Genomic DNA, 17,420 nt, shown 5'->3' on the forward strand with positions numbered 1-17,420 from the left:
AACTGTGCAACAGTTAGACCTGACCAAGTCCGTTGGAGCTTGGTCAATGGAGATTCCATTGGAAGAGGGAATATTTTAGTTGAGACGTGAGGAATGAGATGGTGTAAGATGGGTGTGTGGAAATAGAGAATACCGCGTGTGGGAAGACCCTGAGTACATTAGGAGAAATGAAAGATGCTCACTGTATATGGGACAAAAGGATCGGCAGAGTGGGGAGCAGTACAAGATGAGGCTGGAGAGATGGCTAGGTAGGAACCAGCTTATGCAGTAGTATGAGCACTAATTGCTTGGACTTTCTAATAGGAGAATAGGAGGCCTGTAGACAGGAGAATTTCTGGTTTACATTTTTTAAATATTGAAAGAAGAGGTGGGAAGGGTGTAGGAGAGAAATTGAGAGAACAATGAAGAGGGGTCATTTTGATGGAGGAGGGGAGATTCAGAAATATTTTCCACATACTCAGTTGGAGGTGACTGAAACATCTAAATGTCAATGGTAAGCAGTCCAAATTATCTGCTAAGAGTAAGAAGGAAGTAAGGTATTTAAGGGTAGAGGGGAAAATTCTGAAATAGTTACTGAAAAACACGAGAAACTACATTAGCTGATGTTGATGCTGATGGGCTAAAACATAAAAATCAAACAATTATGCTACAACATGGATGGACCCTCAGGGCATTATGCTAAGTGACATAAGTCAGAGAAAGAGAAATACTGTAGGATCTCACTTATATGTGGAACCTAAAAACATTGAACTCATAGAAGCAGATAGCAGAATGGTGGTTGTCAGGGCCAGGGTTGGGAGTGGAGAGAGTGGGAAGATGTTGGTGAATGGGTGCAAACTTTGAATTGTAGGATTGATAAGTTCCAGGGATCTAATGGACAATATAATGACTATAGTTAATAGCACTGTATTGTATCCTTAAGAGTTGCTATGAAACTAGAGCTTTAATGTTCTCATCATTAAACATAATGAGCTCAGAAACATAACAACAAAATGGTAATTATGTAAGGTAAATGATGTGTTAACTAGCCTTACTGTAGTAAATATTTCATATCTACATGTATTGAATTGGCACAGTATACATCTCAAACTCACACATTATGTCAATTATATCTCAATAAAATAGGGGGGAAAGGACTATGCCCACAGACTATATAAGCTGATAATAAATATAAGAATTGTGGCCTTAACAGTGGAATCTGTGAATTGGAAATTTTAAGTTGGAACAGTTTAAGTTGAGGTGGAAAAAGGTGCAAAATGCACACACTGAGATGAGAATCTCAGGTAGATGAGATAACACCATCTTAGGCAGGTGGCCAAAGCAAAGTAGCCTAAGTGTTTCATATGATCTGACCTAGAAATGAATGTGAGCAACTGACCAACCACTGCTTGAGATGCACTAGGAGGAGGTCAGGTTAAGACAAACTTGTGGAAGATGCTGAGACCACACACTAGTTTGCAGATCATGCATCAGGAATAGCAAATGTCACACACAGTGGAGGAGTTCTGGGGAGTGTAAAAGGTGTGAGAGGCTGTATCAGCGAAGAAGCCCAAGAATATTGTGAGCATGTGCACTTGGGAGTGGTTGAAAATGACTGGTGTGTCTGAAAACCACAAGAATGCCAAGCAGCAGATTTCACTTCAGTAGTTCCTGGAAGGTGATGGGCTCTCAGCTTCCCAGGGTTGCTGAAGTCTGGAAAGGATGCCCTGTGTTTTGTGACGGGGCAGGTGGCAAGCCTTCTTCAGCTCTCCAGGTGACAGCTGTGGGAAGTTCCTAGGGAATGTTTCTTTTATTAAATTGTGTTATCCAACAGCTCAACTGCACTTCAATTCACTGAAAAAGTTAACAGTTTTTCCCCCAAAAAAGAAAGATTAATAGCTTTTGGGGGAGCGTGAGTCACTTCGTCCCCAAGGACCACCTCCATGCCCTGTGGGCTGATCTAGAAAGCAATCTCTCTACTGTCAAGTATGTATTTTCATTTTCTGCTGCTTGATGACACTTAACTTTGAATAAAGTGGCATGTTTCTCTCCATAAATGGAGACTTTTTAGCTAAGGTATCATACAGTCTTGAACTAATTAATTCTTATATTCTGAGTTGTGTTTGATAAAAGTCAACTTATGCCACCCATTTGGCTAAATGAATCATCCTCATGCTCTCATAAGTCATGTCTATATCATGAGAACAGTGACTAAGCACTTCAGAATCTCTCCATGTAACGTGATTTGTTCCGGCTGTCCATTAACTGCCATGTGTGTGGAAGGCAGCCGCATGCAGGCCTATTCTGAGCTCCTCAGTGGGAGCAGCACCAAAAGAAAGTTTCCACCAAATTTTTATCACTTGAGCTGCTGCCCTGAATCTCTCCCTTATTTGTACCTCAGAGGATAGTTTGGGACCATTTAAGAATAAAACAAGAAGTTTTGCTTTAAGCGCTCTCTCTCTCTCTCTCTCTCTCTCTCTTTTAACCAAAAGTGCTAAGCAGACCCCAAGGAGATAAATTACACTTCATCCTGGCTTCTCCATCCCCAGATTTCAAAACTCACCCCAAATAGCAGGTATTCTTTTTGTTACATGGGAGAAGGACTGAGAGCAAGGCCCCTCAAAAATGCCAACCTGAAAATGTGCCACATCCAAAACTTCAAATGGCCATGAACCTTCCTTGGCTTTCTGCATTTGGTCATCCCATTTCTTCTCTTAAGAAAGCTAATAAAATTAGTAATCCTACAGAGATTGAGTGCTTACTAAGAACCATTTATCAGTACTGGCTATATTTTTGGTAGGGCATTTATAACTCCAGTTTACTAACAGATGAAGAAACTGAGCTATGGAACATTTCAACAGCCTCTCCGGAATCACACACATTATAAATTGTAGGGTCGGGTGTTTATTCCAAAAGTCTAACTCCAAAGACTCATGTACTGAAAACTGTACTCCACCTCCTTAAAGAAAGCTGAAAGAAGGGGTGGACTGAAATGGCAGTCAGCTACCTTTCCATCCAGAGTATAAGATTTTGTTCTATTGACTCTCCATCACTTTCTATGTTTAATGTAGAGATTATAACCCCTAGCAGTCAAAATATTTCATATTCTAAGGTAAAATTTATAGCATGCAATATAGGACTAACTCAGCAGCCTTGGGCTGTCCAAACCCTGCTCATTCCAAACAGAGGTTTGGCTCCTGACCAGTTCCTGCAAGGTAATCTCTGAGCCCATGGAACATTATGCCTGTAAAGAATGTCTTTCTTAACTGTGGCTTTGGGTCACAGCAGATATGTTATGTTAACAAAGTAATGTATGATGGGAGGTTTGGGGCCACACAGTTTCAGTTTGATCTTGGAGTTGCTAGAGACTGAATAAGGTCAGCTGTATGGGCACTCCACAACTACACGACTGACACCCAGTAAAAAACCCTGGAAGCCATGGTTTAAGTGACCTTCCCTGGTCGGCAACACTTTACACACGTCGTGGCCGGGAGAGGTGGACACTTTCTGTGTGACTCCTCTCAGAGACAACCATAGAGAGCTTGTGCCCATCTCTCTGGACACTGCCCTATGCATGCAAGATATTTACTGTAATATAAAAGAATACATGAAAGGGAAGTTATTTGTATTAAAGTAATAGATCTTTAAATATGGAATTGTGTGGGCATGACTGTAATAAGTAATGTAGTCAGATGCTTGCACTTAGACCTAAAACCAAATGGCAACATTTATCATTGGAAGCATGATTTTTCTAAAATGGTTAACAACTTTTGGCAAATTTCCAAACAAACTAAGTGTAATCTTCCTTCAGCTCTATTCCTGGAAAATTAAATATGTTTCAATACTATACCAAAAATACTTTGTGTGTATATATAAAACAGAGGTAAGTGCTAGGTTCAGGTATTTGTGGGTAGATTTGTATCTACCTGGCTGTTCTGTGGATCCATTAAGTCATGCAGGATGCTGGATAATCCTTCCTTGTGAAGCCTGCCCTGAATATTTCAGCACAATGGGGTCCCTGGTCTTTCCTCATTAAACGACATAGGACAATGGGCATCCACAAACACCTCCTTGGGAGCAGCACCGCTCCCGTTCACAACTACTGCTCCAATGACATCACTGCTTTCTCCGTGCTTTAAGCCCCATGTGACATTTCTGAACTTGCTCCTATTGGTCACTAGGTCCTAATCCCTTTCTAAGGAACTAGAAAGTGGGGCTTAAGGCAGTTTACACACAGACATGCATACAAGCAGTGGCATAACAGGCACGGTAGGGCAATACTTTTAGATGTTTATCGGGGCTGTTGTTTTTTCCTTTCTCCTTGGAGTTTACTTTTTCTCACCTCTTTCTTCTTCTGCTTTCCACAGTCAAAACAGTTAGATGTTCAATGGTCATTTTCTCAAGGGAGAAACATGACAGAAGAAAAAAGTTTCTCCCTGACTTTTTTGTTTCAAAAACCAATACTCATTGGGGCACAAGGATGACTTAGTCAAATTAAGGCAGCGCTTTCCTCCACTTCAACTCCCGTGAGATGAGAACACATCTTCATTGCCTGGATGGCGGCGAGCTGAGCCAGGATAAGCAGTCCTGACATGAATGAATCATATGGACAGGAATGAGGGATTTTTAAATCAAAGGATCATTCTCAGGGAGCAGTTTATTTAAGGACCTGGCATCCATAAAAAAAAAAAGCTGACCTTCACAGTCATAGTGGAGGGAGCAGCACCTACCACTCAACCCCACTGGTTAAGCTCCCTACTGATTACAAGACTTCCCTTCGCCTGCAGCCAACGCTAAACTGAGTGCACCGAGCAGGAAGCAATGTCTGCCAATGCTGCAGTGCTACTTGGACCCTTACTGGTACATTCTAACTGCTACTGACACACATGGATCTATTGGTAATATCCCAGGATGGAAGAAGGGGTGGAGATTGGATTTGTAATAGAACTGAGTTTAGAGAAAGTCACTGGAATGGATTTGGTTGGACATGTAGCTCAAGATCTTTCTAAGCTGATCAATGGCATAATATATACTCACTAGGCTAGCAGAATTGAAGCCAACTCAAGTGTGGGGTCACCTCGACTTAGAAACAAATGAAGATGCTCACCTCATTTCTTCAAATAGGAAAGAAAGTGGTTTGGCTATTCAAGGATGACATTTTCGTTTTGTTGGCTTGCCTATTTGGTGTGAGGAATCAATGCATATAAGAAGTCATGACTGGGCTTTTTGTTTTGTTTTGATTTTATATTTGTTGTTTTACTTTGGTGTTAGAAGTACACCAATATTGATGGCAAATGGCTCAGCTTCTTTCTGTGGATCTGAGTGCTCTGTAGGGTCTTCCCTGCATGTGTGACCCTGTGCAAAACTGAGCTCCTGTTGACTTACTGAGCCATCACCTTACAAAGGACAATGGCCTGGACATGGGCACACACAGCTGTTTCAGTCAGTCCAGATTTCTCCTCACCTCCCTTCACTCCCCCTCTTGCTCCCTCTCTCCTCTGTCCCAGTCTCCATCTTGGCAACTTCCTTACATTCTAGAAGTACAAGATTAGAAGTTGCTGCTGTGGCTCTTGTTCCATAATAAACTTGTTTTGACGTAATTTGCCACTAGAACTCCCGCCCCCAGACACAACAGTCTGAGTGCCTCATGAGGTCCCCAAAGTCCCCCCCATCAGAACATATGGGCCATATGCTCAGGGAACCACTTGCTCGTAAAGAGATTCTGAGAGCAACTGGTATTACATTGGGCAGCTAGATTACATGTGTTTACAGAACAAGACAGGAATAACTTAATATGTATTGAGGTAATTTTTTATTAATAATTACATTTCAAACGTAAAGGTATTTTAAGACTTGGTTGTACTGACCTTTTCTAACACAGTGACAGTATCACATTAAGAAAGCCAATGTAATTTTTCTAGGCATATCAATGCAGGGGAGCTAGAAAGCCTGGCTGCTAGCTCCGGTGCTGCTGGTCTCCTACCCCAGTGAACTCCGGTGCTGTCTGACCTCAGGTTAGTACCATGTTCTTTGTGTTTTTCAGCCTCAGGACTCAAACAGGGGAGGCCCAGGGAAGCCAGGATTCATAGTCATGTGTGCACATTCACGCATAGTTTTTGGTTTGAGGTTTTGTTTTGGGGAGAGGGGCAGACAGTGGTGTTTCATATTTGAGTTTTATGCTCTCCCAGCAGGTTGAAGCAAAAGTGTGTACATGTAATAGAGAAGGTGCCTGCCAGGTCCTTCTGGGCGTTGCTTCCCAGACTGAAACTCTGGGGTATGCCTGCTGTGTACAGTATAGGGAACAGAAAAGGGGTGTAGCTGCCACTCTCCAGGTGATGCCCCCATCCTCTCTCCCTAACTACTGGACACCCCAACCATTTCTACAAAGCATCCTCTTTCTTTATTGGCATACTGAGAGTTTTAGGTCTGCTCAGGCTGCCATAACAAAATACCACAGACTGGCTGGCTTAAGCAACAAAGCTTTATTTTCTTACAGCTCTGAAGGGTAGAAGTCCAAGACTAAGGTGCCAGCTGGGTTAGTTTCTGGCTAGGCTTCTCTTCCTGACTTGCAGATGGCCACCTTCTCACTGTGTTCTTATATGACCTTTCCCCTGTGGACACAGACAAAGAGAAAGAGAAAGAGATTTCTGGTATCTCTTCCTCTTCTTATAAAGACACTAGTCCTATTGGATTAAAGATCTCCCCTATTACCTCATGTAATGTTAATTACCTCCTTAAAGGGTCTATATTTATCTACATATGGCAACACTGGGGGTTAAGACTTCAACATATGGATCAGGGTGGTGGGAGGACATAATTCAGTCCATTGCAGTAAGTATGGGGTTAAAGCAATGATTTCAAGCTTTTTTCATCTCATGGCATACATAAACTAATTACTAAAATTCTGTGGCATGCCAAAAAATATACTATATTTTTTGCTGATCTGACAGAAAAAAAAACAGGAATGATTTTGATTCACTCATCCTGGATGGTTATTGTTGTGTTGGCTTTTGTCCTTTTTTTCATCTGACAAACTAGGGAAACAGAGGTTGGTGCTCCTGACTAGAGAGTCAGGTACTGCATGTTTTACAAACTCTGGGTAGTATACCAGTGGGCCTGTTGCTGCACACCGTTTGAAACCCCTGCGTTAAAGGGAGGAGCTGATAATCCATATCCTGCTAAGCTCCCATCTCTCCCTTTCCCTTGGCCTTATTCTTGCTCAGTTTCCTTTGTCTCTGTGTATGTCTCCATCTCTCTTGAGCTTCATCCTCTTTGTGCCGCTGCATTTCTACTTTCGATGTCTTTCTAATGTGCAACATAGCAATGGGAAGGACCTACAGCTCCCAAATTTTGCTTAAAAGAGAACAAATTCCAAATTGAGTAGTCTCAAATCATTTTTCTATCATCTCAGAAGCCACTAAATCTTTAATATTTCTATTTGATCCCTAATGCATCTACTTGCAATGCGAAGCCTGCTAAATGCAGAAAACATCAGGATCATATTGTTAATTTTTTCTTGGGACATATTTCACCAAGTCACATTGTTGTTTTTCCCAACATAAAATAAATTTCAGATTCTAGTACCTAAAACAATCTCGGCCACATGTCCTGCTATATTTTGTTATCTGGCCCAGAAAATTTTGTCTTTCATCTCTGAATCACAAAGTGACCTTACTAGTTAACCTCCAATTATTGAAATGAAATCCAAATAACTTCCAGAACTCTGGCTGTGTCTAAACAGGTGTGGCAAAATTGAACAATCCTGAACTTGTCCTAATTCAGGTGGTATTCACCACCTTATCAAGTCTGTTTATTTCTGTGAATAGCAAGAAACCTAAAAATCCTAGAGTTCTGAAGAAAACACTGTACATATTTCGGAGAGTTAATCTAATGAAATTTGGGAGTTAGAGAAAAATTTGTATCCTCAGAAGGAAGACATTTGCCAACTCTTTGATGGAAACTGATCTTTTCTCTACTGTCTCCTCTCTTTTTACCTCCTCACCCAATCAAAATCACACACCCTTCAATTAATATTCCCTTATGATTCCAATATGCAGATTTTTAAAAATCTCTTAGTTTTTATGCTATAAAACCAGAACTTGATAATGTGTATAATAGATTGACCTTTCTACTTGTTTTCTTGTCAAGACCATAATATTTACAGCAACAAAGGCCACATAATTCTTTATAGTGAACAATATAGAATGAGGTGCATATCAGGATTATCAAAAGTGGTTTTTTGCCTTGATTTGATAAGGTCAAGTCTTATTTCAATTAAGATTCTCCCTCCAAATTCTTAATTGCACAAAAAATCCTTGGTTTAGTAAAAAAAATTCTGAATAACATGATCGTATTAGCAGAATCAATAAATCATAAAAGGACTGAAAATAGTATAATAGTGGACTAAATTTTTCATATACTACAATGTTTTAATTGTCTTAAATGTATTTTCTTTTCTTTTTTTAAGACTTCAGTTATTTTTAGAGAGAGAGGAAGGGAGGGAGAAAGAGAGGCAAAGAAACACCAATGTGTGGTTGCCTCTCATGTGGCCCCCACTGGGGACCTGGTCTGCAACCCAGGCATGTGCCCTGACTGGGAATCAAACTGGCGACCTTTGGTTCACAGCCCGTGTATTTTCTATTTGGTTGTGAAAATAAAAATCTGCGTAAAAAATCATATATATATATATAAAATATTGTTATTATATTACTATAAACGCAAATTGCAAACCTGATTCCAGCTATGCAGTTTTTTTCCAGTACTCTATTTCATCCCAGGAGAACCAATGTAAGGGCATGCCTTCGAATTTGTAATGGTAAAATTCGGTACAAAAAAATATTGTGCTGTACTTTTTCCCTCCAGAGAATATTCAATGTTCCCTCTAGCAAAGAATTTAGATGTAAGAAACCATGAAATTTTAATCTCAGAAATAACCCTCTCAGCTTGATAGATGGCGAGCACTATTACAGGGAATAAAGATTCGCTAAAACTGGAAATCGAAGGTAACCAGTAATGAAGTGAAGGAAAGTACTTTGAGATAGAATACCACTGGTGTTTGGTCTGATTTTAGATCAGATCTCCCATGGAACTTGTATTGGGCAATGCTGTGAGCATAAATAGGGATGGTAATGACATTGCTGTGGACCTAAGAACATTAGAAACAAGCAGGGTAAGTCAATAAGAGGTGAGATGACTACAGAGTAACTCACCAAGGGAACCATGATCAAAATAAGGAAACCTGAAAACTTCAATGCTCTATTTCAAAATGAGACTCAAACTGAAAGTAAATGATATAAACATAATACTATGTAGTATTTTTCATTTGGGGTTATTTGTAAGAGAAATTCAAAGCACAATATAGTAACTAAATCTTATATATATAAACTGTATATCCAACCAGGGATAGAGTAAGCTGAAAATTAATATAAATTTCTGTAAAAATCAAGATCTAGACCAATGATAGGAAAGGCAATTGATAGAGGGTCCAAAAAGATGGACAGACGGCCAAAAAAAAGGGTTTGACTAATTGTGAATGCCGGGTTCTACGACCTCGGGGCAGCAAATCTTACCACTAGCTTTTGGGGAATCTCATGTTATATTGGAAGCAGCAACAGCTGACTCAATACTGCGTAGATACTCAACTGGCATAGATTTCTGAATCTCTCTATACTTGAGTATGGAGTATGTCTACACCTACAGAGGGGGTTGAATAGATTCGGTTTAGAGGAATGTAAAGGCAAGAGTTTCAAGAACTATACATCCTCTAAAAATCAACTTGGCTAGGTTTTTAAAAAAAATTTTATTTGAGAATTATGGAATGCAAAATGCCAGGGAAAGTAGAAAAATAAAATGCTGGCTATTATAATCTCAAAGTTTGTTGACTTAAAATAATTGTAATTATATATTAAAACCTATCTGGCAATCATACCAAATGGTTCACGTGACATATCTCTCAAATATATGTGCTTCAAGTTAAATTGCATTGACACAATCTTATCCACAAAGTTTACTCACACGTTTTTAAACTTATCACCTTCAAAAGGAATCATGGGAAAAGCTTATTAGAAATAGGAGTATACAGCAGTGTTGATTCATATTTTAAGCAAATTAAATCAATATTTAATTCAAGTATATTCTTCTTCAATACTTTGGCATTATCAGCCTGCTTTATATTAGAGTGAAATAATTAATATAACGTCCTTCAATAATATATTTTTTTCTAGAACTCGAGGCAGAAATTACAAAGTAACAAAAAAGACTCAACATGTGGTACACATTTATTTATTCTATTATCTTTGTCAAAATGACCACTATGAGCCAGGCACTGCTTTGGTGCTGAGAATGTGTCAGCAAGAACACACACATATGCATTCCTACCAACAGTGCAAACCCTCTCTCCACATCCTCACCAGCACTTCTGTGTTGATTTGTTGATGACAGCCATTCCGACAGGTGTGAGACAATATCTCATTGTGGTTTTAATTTGCATTTATCTGGTGATCAGTGAGCATATTCATGTCTATTGGCCATCTGTATGCCCTCTTTGGAGAAGTGTCTATTTCAGATCCTTTGCCCATTTTATTAATTGGGGGGGGGGGGGTTGGTGTTGAGTTTTATAACGTCTTTATAAATTTCAGATATTAACCCCTTACCAAATATATCATTGATGAATATGTTCTCCCATTCAGTGGGTTTGTTTTTGCATTGTTGGTGAGAATGAAGATTGGTGCACCCACTGTGGAAAGCAGTATGGAGTTACCACAAAAAAAAAACAAAAATGGAACTGCTTTGTGAGCCAGGAATTCTATTCTGGAAAGTTCTCTGAAGAAACCCAAAATACTAAGTTGAAAGAACATATGCACCACTATATTCACTGCAGCATTATTTACAATAGCCAAGATTTGGAAGCAGCCCAAGTGTCCCTCAGTAGATGAGTGGATAAAAACAACTCTGGTACATTTACACAAAGGAATACTATTCAGCCATAAAAAGAAGAAAATTTTACCTTTTGTAATCTAATGAACAAACAGAACTAACAAACAAAACAGAGACAGACTCATAGGTAGAGAGCAAGCTGATAGCCATGGTGGGGGGTTTGTTGGGGGTGGAGGGATTGAGCAGAAAAGAAAAAGGACTCATGGACACAGGCAACAGTGTGGTAATTGGGGTCAGGGAGGAGAGTGGGTGGGTGCAGGTGAATGAGGGTATAAGGGGGATAAATAGCAACAAAAATACAATAAAAAGTTTTTAAAAATTTAGAAAAGAAGATAAAGTTGCTGTGGTCAGAGAGTTTATATACGGAGGTAGAGAGAGAGATGATAAAAATAAATAAATTAAAAGATAATGCCAGAGAATAAATGAGTGAACCTACTGGGAATAAGATAATCAAAGAAGATCTTTTAGAAGATGTCACATTTAAACTAAGACCTAAAAGATGAGGAAAGAGCAAGAGACAGCTAGGATGAAAGTGGACAGCAAAAGACAATCCCCTAGGCAACCGAGAGACTGATGTGCTGGAGGAACCTGAAAAAGACACTGCTATCAATGTATTTTCTGGCAAAATTATTACAGCAAAACAGCCCTGTTCTCCACCTCCCCAAAGGGGTGCTTCCAAACCTTTAACACAGACATTCAAGATGTTCAGGAGACCTACAGCTGTCGCCTGGAGGACAGTGAATGCAATAAAGTAACAAAAAATTGTAATGGGACTATGACAGGGGAAGGCAAGGAGCAGTGGGAGCAGCTAATGAGGAATGTAGACATTACACAGCTGCAACAGGAATCCGGAGAAGAGCATTAATCAAAATCATGCCATGAAGCCATCTCTATCTTTGATCAATCACAATGGCTTCCAGGTTTCTTCCTTGCCTCTAATGGCCCCCTCGTAGGAAATGGCCAATCCAACAGCAGTGAAACAGAAGCCCCGGCAGTTGAGTAAACAGTGTAACCTTGAAGAGTCTGCCCTTGGCCCCCACCTCTTGTGTGAATACTGTGTCTAAGTGAGAGCACTGCCTCCTCCATCACAACTGTTACACCCTACGGCTGAAAGGATTACAAATTCCACACTGGCCCTGCTGAGTTTTCAGAGGGTTATAATTAAGGTGACACAATGATTCTTGAGTTCAGTCAGTCAATCAACCATTTTTCAAGAAAATATCACAGCACAGCAGGAAACAAGGCAAAGGAGCCACAGTGAAAACATTCCAAGTTCTATGTGTTCTTTGAGGGCAATAATCACTTGACACAGCCCTGTTTCCCACCTTCTGAAACAGGCTGCTCCCCAGGCTTTAGTGGAGATGTCAAAGACTCAAATGCCTACCAGAGCTGAGCAGGAAATATAAATGACTGAAACAGACGGGGCAGAGACCAAATCATACACTCCATCTAAAGAGATCAGCAGTGAATTGTTGCCTTATAAATCTGTATTTTCAAAAGAATATTCCTTATTTTAAAGAGAAGCCAAAATCTCTATTAAATTCTGATAACTAATTAAAACGCATTTAAATTACTATGAGGTGCATTTGAAGCTGACCTGTCAGTAACAAGTTTGCAAATTTTCCCTTTAGGTACCTGTGGAAGCTCACACCAATTTAAATCTGTCCAGGCCTCCTCCTGTTTCCTGAACCACCAGCAGAGTCTACTAAGATTTAGGCGCATTTCTCAAAAGATCTAGTAAACAATACATTGATGGGCCCAGTAATATTAATATTAAAATTTTTCTTGAAGACTGCAGTATGCACAACAAAAGAAAAATAAAATGAAAGAGTCAAACTTAGAACTGGAATGAAAAACAACATGATTGAAATTAATACATGAGAAATGTAGAAAAACAGAACTCATATAATATCCTAGTGACCCACGTAGGAGAGGGAGCAGAATGAAGTGAATGTAGAATTCTCATTAAATGAGATGCAATGAGTTTGTAAGTGGAAAAGACACCGACGTTCCGGCTGCCTGTCACTACCAAATCCAATAAGCAATGACAGTGATCTTTTATGGGCGCTTTATTCAGACGGCCAGCGATCTGAGAAGAAGGCAGGTTCATACCCTAACAAACCATCTTCCCTTCTCTTTCCCGGCCAGATCTTTTATAAGGGGGTGGGGGAGGATAAACAAGGTATGGCGAGGGCTTTGAGATTCAGAAGCTGCAACCTTCCCGTCCTGGGCAGTTAGCTGTTCCCAAGGTGGGGAGTGGTCACACAAAAGGCCCGGATGTCTCCAACTTGTCCCTAGGCAGTAATCTCTAGCCAGTGCCCCAGGAGGTAAGCTGTTTTCCCCTGGAGCCAGGATGGGCCTTATCTGTAGTTTCTGAAACAAAAGCTTAACATACACATTACTTGCTAGACTTACAGCTTTTTACCTTAAGCTAAAATTTTCCAAGTCTTGAGTCCCCTATCAATTTTACATATGAATCTGAAAAGCTAGTCTAGAAGGTGCTGATGGGAGGGAGTGGCAGGTGTGGTAAAGTGAAGACAGTGGTAATAAACTTGTTGAGAATAGCTAAATGAGAGTACATGTCTACTAGGACTTAAGACTTGAAGGGACCAGTTGTTATTGTTGATGCTGTACTAGAAAAAACATTTTTATGACCCATTGTCATAGTCCATCCTTGCAAGTAGCACATTCAAAAGTATATGATGAACATGAGGCCTTGCACTCTTGCAAATTATGATTTCAGGAGCGGTGAGGGAAAAGTTCACAGGTTTGTGCCCAGTGTACTGTTCTGTAATAAGAACTGAGGGTCATATCTGTGTAGAAGATGTGGTTAATAAACTTTCAGGAGAACAATTGCAACTTCCTGATTGCAAATCTCTCCTTTCTAAGAATCCATAAAATTCAGAGAGCAAATAACATGATTTCCTGTTGTAATAAAACACACACTAAACTATTTAAGGGTAAGGGTCCATAATGTATGTTCCTTTCTCTTAAATTCTTCAAAACAGAAAAATTTCCTGGTCATCCAGCTGGATCATTTATTCATGCATTGATTGTTCATTCACTCAACAAGTATCATCTGTTACATATGCTTTATTCAACATTTCCTCTTCAAATAGATTGCCTGCTATTTAATATATGTTTAATAGGTGTAACACACATAAAACTTGGGTATCTTATTACATTCAAAGGATATAGAAGTCCAGCTTCATAAAAAATTGAGAATATTGCTGGCCTTTATTACAGTTCACTTGAAAACTGTATTGGAATTACTTTCCACATTAGACAGCAACACTTTCTCAACTCTAAGTGTTACTTTAAGTAGCAACCACTCACATCTCTTAAATCACTCCTATATGCAAAATTTAACAAAGCCCCTGCCTTCCAATCTTAGATTCCCTAAAATTCTTTTTGACACTCCCTGTACTGGGGATCATCAGATCCTCTCAGCTTCTTCCAGTATCTCTGCTCCCATATCCAGCACTTTTAGGACCTTGTAAGCGCAGCAAAGACTTTCAGCTGACCAAGCTACAAGGCCTCCTTCCTCCTTAGAAACCTGGGGCAAAGGGGAAAAAGGGGGATTTGGGGGAGGATTAGTGGAGAAAAAGAAAGGGAAAAACTTACAAGCAATTTTATATTTTTCCTTTATTCCTATCACATAGATGTATGTGGAATAAATAAAACAAACTCTTCTGCAGTTTCTTCAAAATGAAATGAAGATAATTTCTTGCCTTGAGAAACTCCCAATCTGATATCTAGTCTAGAAACTCCCAATCTGGAATCTGATTCAAAAAAGGAAACAAGCAAAAACAAAATCTGATTTATGTAGTAATAGAACCCAACATAATATAAGAATTTCCATTGGTGCAGTGACCATGTATGTCCTAAGACTGTGCTGGTTTATGACTGGGATTCCTGTGTGTTTAACAGTGGGCCTTTGAAACCAGAGAAGACATTAGTGTTAGGGCTGCCTGTCCCAACCAAACCCAATAAGCAGAGATGGAAAGTGAATCTTTATGGGCACTTTATTCAGACGGCTAGTGATCTGAGAAGATGGAGCATTCATACCCTAACAGGCCATTTTACATTTTCTTTCCAGGCCAGACTTTTTATTACAGGGAATAAACAAGGTGCGGTGAGGGGTTTTGAAATTCAGGGAGAATTAGGCGAAAGAGAGTGCAGCATTCTTTTCCTGGGCAGTTAGCTGTTCCAAGGGACCGATGGTCATCTGTCTCTCCCTGGAACACAATGGCCTGGATGCCTCCACTTGTCCCCAGGCGGTAATCTTTAGCAGTGCCCCAGGAGGTCAGCTGTTGTTTTCCCAGGAGCCTTATCTGTAGGATCTGAAACAAAAGCTTTAACATAAACATTACTAGGCTTATAACTATTTACCTTAAACTAAAATTTTCCCACTCTTAAGTGCCCTATCACCTTCACTCTCCATTGCCCCAATTTGGATGAAATATTATGTTTGCCATATCCATCAGCAAAGTAGGGTGAGGTGTAACTTTAATATGAGAGAAGTTCATTTCAAAGACAGAGGTGGCCTATTATCCACAGGATCTCATAATAACTAGATTTTCACTGCAGAAATTCTCCAGAGGAGAGGTCTGCTAACCTCATAATGCTGCTAGTAAAATAGGCTTCCTTTAAGTTGTAGTATTAGTTAGACCTCTTGGGGAAACTGCATACTCCCTAACCTGTTCAAATACCAGTCATCTGTTATTCTGAGTTGACAGCAATTGGATGCTGAGGATACGTATTCCAGGCTGGGCTTTTCCTGCCCTCAAGAGTCTAGCCAGTCTTTGGGTGACAGAGACAATGAATAACAAGATGCCAATCCTGATCCTCTCCAACTTAACAGGCTAGTTTTCATTGTTCCAATGATGTCAAATAGTTATCTCAATAGAGTAGTCAAACACATCAACGATCAGTTCTGAAGTGAAATTAAGAAAATCTTCATGGATATTTAGAAACTGATGCAGAGTATTTTTAAAGCAGAAGTTACATATCAGAAAAAAAAAAACCATTATCTATACATATGAATTGAACCCATTCTATATACAAGGTGGGCATTTAAAAAATCTTTATAGAACTAAAGATTGGCACTTTGTAAAAAATGGAGATAAAAGAATAAAATATAAGTAATTTTTAGAAATTCCTCTACTGTCCTTCCACCTTTGGCTAAAAGGTTTTCTGTCTCAAACATCAGCTTCAGGCAACCAATTAAATGAGTAAACATTTCTCTTTGGGAATCCAGAAAGATCAATTACTTGACTGAGTGGAATGTTTAGCATAGCTTCCTGGCTATTCTTTTCTATTAAATGGTACCAACTCAAGTTGATCACTGCTAAAATGTGTGTGCAAGGATACAGGCCATTTAAAGACATGGGACATTTAGGGTCTCCACACCACTTTTTAAAAAGCCCCCAAGTGGTATCTTACCCTCACATAAGAAACACAATCAGCAAATGACTAGGTACCAAATGCCATCTGTTCATTTTGCCATACTGTACTGCACAATCCTATTAAATCTTTGAAGTTTGAAGCTATATTTTAAAATTTTCCATGTCTTCTGGTTTAATTCACAATCATCTTAAACTTAAAAGTAAATCATTTTGATAAAATAAGTCCTATCCATGTACAAGTGTTCCATAAATAAAATCACCCCAAGGAGATAGCACTCAAATTTAACAAAACAGTATTTGAGCTTTATTATGTACTAAGTAGTGTTAGGTGCTGTGAGCAATACAGAGATGAAAACGACACAAATTAGTCCCCCAGGAATTCATAATCTAGTAAACAGGAAAAAACATGAACAGGCTAAATGAGGCAGATAATAAAGTCTGTGGGATAACAAAATGAAGTCTCACCCCGAAGGAACTTACGGCTTCCGGGTGGAGACCACATCCCCCCTGTGCTAGTAATACTAAGTGGGACGTCCTAGGAGGTTTACCAGAAGCGCAGCACACAAAAGGTACAAACATTTTTAAAAGCTTTTACTATTTGACAGTCTCTCTGTATTTGTGACCTCTGGCATATTCATTAGCTCATTTAAAGAAAGTAGACATATTCCAAGGGGAAATTAAGGAAGGCTTTGATCTTTGTTAGCAGACTGACCAGTATAGAAGCAGCAGAGGCAAGAGTTTGTAATTCTGGCTACTCAGCCAGGTTAGGCAGAGTGCTCTTTCTGCTCTCCAGCACCTAGATGCCTTTTTGTAAGGTAATTACACAGGTTGCATGGGCAACAGCCATCACAAATTATGGAAAGTGGTCAGGAAAAGTACAAAAACAAGGCTTGTTTAGTAAGGTTTATTATGTATGATTAAGGCCCTATCTTTTCCACTGATAAGAGTTGTTAAAGAGGACTCCTCTTCCTGGTGAGGAGGGAGAACTGTCTCTACAAATAGAAATTTCCCATTTAAATGTAAATTTCCTTTAAAAATGAAAACTTGAGAGCATTATGCTAAGTGAAATAAGCCAGGTGTTGAGGGACAAATACCGTA

The sequence above is a fragment of the Phyllostomus discolor genome, chromosome 2 (assembly GCF_004126475.2).
Source record: "Phyllostomus discolor isolate MPI-MPIP mPhyDis1 chromosome 2, mPhyDis1.pri.v3, whole genome shotgun sequence".
Classification (NCBI taxonomy): Eukaryota; Metazoa; Chordata; class Mammalia; order Chiroptera; family Phyllostomidae; genus Phyllostomus; species Phyllostomus discolor.